Below are 3,616 nucleotides of genomic sequence, written 5' to 3'. Positions count from 1 at the left end.
GGTGTGACTCAGTCATTGTGTAGCCTCGCCCCCCGGCTCTTATAATCAGTCACCTACAGTCACGGGCAGAAAAACACACTACAGCAGTCCACAGGGAGCTCACAGCTGCAGCTTCTCCACCGTTCTGTGAGGATTTACGATAAAGAGGAAACAACCATGAGGGTCATAACATGTAAGTAAACTCTGACATCCATATAGCAGCTGGTTTAATCTGGTTTTGTTTATAACAGAGAGGATTTAGAGAACTTCAGCAGGTCAGAGTGTGGGAGAGATAATTCACTAAAGTGAAAGTTTAATGTTTAGCTTAGGAAGGTATAAAGAAAAGCCACTTTAATTAGAATATAAGTTCTGATTCATCCTTAGAGCTTTGTTCAAGCTGCAGTTTGTGTGAGACGATCTTTAAACAGTGAAGTCGCAGCATCTATTAAAGCAGACATATTTCCCACTGCTTCAAACAGGAAGCTAATTTAATAAATTACAAACACAAACCAGCTTCCCCTTGATGGCGGTAACACAACACACTACTTCTTTAATGTTTGGCTCGGTGAGAAAGTAATAATAATAATATAGAGATTTCTGCTGTTTTTTTTTTTAAACACTTTGAATGAAGAACACGGTGCTGTTTTGAATCTGAAGGACCTCTCACAAGATAATGTGTTCTCAGTTTATTTATGTTTGAAGGAATGAGACTTTACCAGAATGGAGCATAAAACTTCATTCATTTCCTCAAACGACTGCATTTAAAACGTGATAATAAGAAAAAGTCAAGCCTTAAACGCGTGGTACCAGATCTGCTCTGTCTTCCTGAAACACTGACGGCAACACTCAGCCACAGAGTTCTTGGGTATTTCATTTGCTCAAAGAAGGAAATATGACAGTGCAGTCCGGGTTAGCATTTCAGCAAACAGGCCCCTAAAAACAGCTCTAATGAAAGATAAGGCTGTTATTTTAGAATTTTCTTGTCAACAAGTCCTGTGAAAAGACTAAAACCAACAACAGCTGGTGCTTAGCGTTTCCACTTTAGTTCTTTCTCAAGATACAAATCCTGAAAAGCAGCTCCAAAATATGTGGTTTCATCTTTAAATAGATTCAGGAAGTCCAAATATTACTCAGGCCGGAGGAAATGTTTGGTTCAGGGAGTATTTCAAGCTGAGTTTTTTTTTTTTTTTTTTTTTAGCTCCGATGACTGTTTACGACATTTGATTAATTGATGAATATTATATATCACATTTCTGATAAGTTAACACACAACAGAACATTCAAAACTTTATTTTAAAGCCTGTTATAAATGCCAATCATGACTGAACGTGACTCATGCAGACTTTGAAAGCGGAGGATGCATCTGTGACTACATTCGTACTGCAGTAGGTACATGTAGGTGTTATGGAGATGATCGCATCGCCCCACAACTCGAACACAGAAAAATACACCAGGTTCTTGTGGATGTTTTTGGAAAGCAGTGACTTTTTACAGCAGTTAGGTACAGATTAGGTTGTGGCAGTGGGCGGACACTGTGCAATTATCGGAATACTCCAGAAACCCTGTGCTGTGTTGGGGAACCGTCAATAGAAAGAAAAAACATCAACGCACCTTCACAGTCCTGCAGTGACTACTTCAATTACAACTTTTTAAAATGATGAGTGTGGGCGACAGTTGTTTTAAATAAAAGCACACACAGACATGTGAAAGGACCTTTGCGGACTTTAGCGGATGATGAAATTTGCGTCACATGTAGCGTTGCAAATGCAGAAAGCATCGATTAGCCTTAAGCCTCGTGTGACGCCCTGAAAGTCCTTCCCTCTGTCACCCTGCCTTTAAAATACACACTGCTAATAGCCTAGTTTTAGAAACAAATTTCCCCATCAAGACTTCCTCTGCTCTGTCTTACTTACCTCCATCTTCTACATCCCCATCATTAATTGGAACAGACAAAAAATGCTTAACTCATAGTAACTCTGCTTGAACTTGATTTCAATCCCCCACAAGTCTGTTTCCACAACTGTTTTGCCCTTTTCAACACAAATCCTTCATAACAATTTGTCACCACCTACAGTCTTTTGTCTTACCATGTGGGATCCCTCAAGGTTTGATCCGTGGACCTCTTCTGTTTTCAGTATGTTATCTATTTACCGTTGTTATGCCCACGATGCACAGCAACATTTTTAACAACCTTACTGAACTATGCAACTATCTTCTGTTATAAATCAGACGCCTTTAAATTTCTTCCGTCTCAGTTGTGATAAAACTGATCGTGACAATCAATACATTGCTTTAGGAATCTTGGTATTCGGTATTCTCTTAAATCATTAAAAGGCTCATTCATTCTTGTTCCAAAAGGACAAGAAACTAAAGAGTCAAGCCTGATAAATCAGGTTTGAAACATGGAATTTCTTGTACATATCTTTATCTTTTCAGTTTGAACTACAGTAACATCTCTTTTCTTTTGCATTAGTCTCTTTAAAAACTTTCAGTTGGCCCAAAATGCTTTGAACAAAAGCTAGCTGTTGGTTCACCCCAGTTCTTGCCTCCATTTACGGGCTTTGAGTTTAAGGCACCCAATTCTGTGATTTTTGTTGGACAGTTACTGAATTACTTGGGTGTAATTCTGGAGCATGACTCTGTTTTTAAGTGCCACCTTTAGTTCTGCTATCTGACTGTCTGCCCAAAGCTTAGCATGATTTGATGTCACCCAGCTGTGCTGTATCTGCTGCTAGCTTAGCATTGATTGAGTTTTACCCCACCATCATTACATCCTCTCTGAAATAACAAGCTAACGATTGCATTACTGGATTTTTCAGTACAGTAGTTTGTTATTTTGATTGTTTGTCAAGATGTTCATTGAGATGTACCATCTGGTGTCTTGGTGAAACACCAGAAACAACCAAAGTCTTACATCCAAGGAAACAGCTGATTATAATTTTACTGGTAAATGTCCAGATCTTTCAAACTCAGTGCTCCGGGTTTGTTGTGTTGCCTCCAAGCTCACAACATCTAAGCTCATGCTGAGCTTAAAGACTTAAATCAGTGGAGTGATCCTGCAAGATAAGAAAGACATTCGTAAATTAAACAAATTGCTTGTACTGGTGAATAACTATTCCACTATGGTGTTGTTACTCGCTGACGAGAGGATCGAGAATGGGTGTTTGCTTATATGTGGTATGTACTAAAACACAGTGCAGGATTTAACTATGAGAAACATCTTTTGCCTTGAAATACAGGTCTGCTGTTATATTCGGCATCCTTCGCCATAGCCCAGACTGATAAAACACCTCCAACGGCGTCAGCTGCTGCCAGCATCTCGACCACAACTCTGGAGTCCACGACCCAACTTGCATCAACTGTAATCACCAGCCTAATACCCGGTACATCCCCTGAAGTGACTTCAAGACCTCCTTCAACATATGAAGCACAGACGACAAGTAACACACTAATACCTACCACACCCAGCAGCATCACCACAGCAACCAGCAACGCCGGAATCGCCAGCACTACTCAAATCAGCGACACGACCAACATCCCCCAAACCAGCAACGCAGGCAGTACTGGCCCTGGCACCACTGCAGGCGCCAAAACGACTGATGCTACCAGTGAAACCAGCAGCAACCAAGACACCAGT

This window comes from Stegastes partitus, unplaced genomic scaffold (genome assembly GCF_000690725.1).
Source record: "Stegastes partitus isolate 25-593 unplaced genomic scaffold, Stegastes_partitus-1.0.2 Scaffold2097, whole genome shotgun sequence".
Classification (NCBI taxonomy): Eukaryota; Metazoa; Chordata; class Actinopteri; family Pomacentridae; genus Stegastes; species Stegastes partitus.
This window is presented reverse-complemented; position numbering follows the sequence as displayed.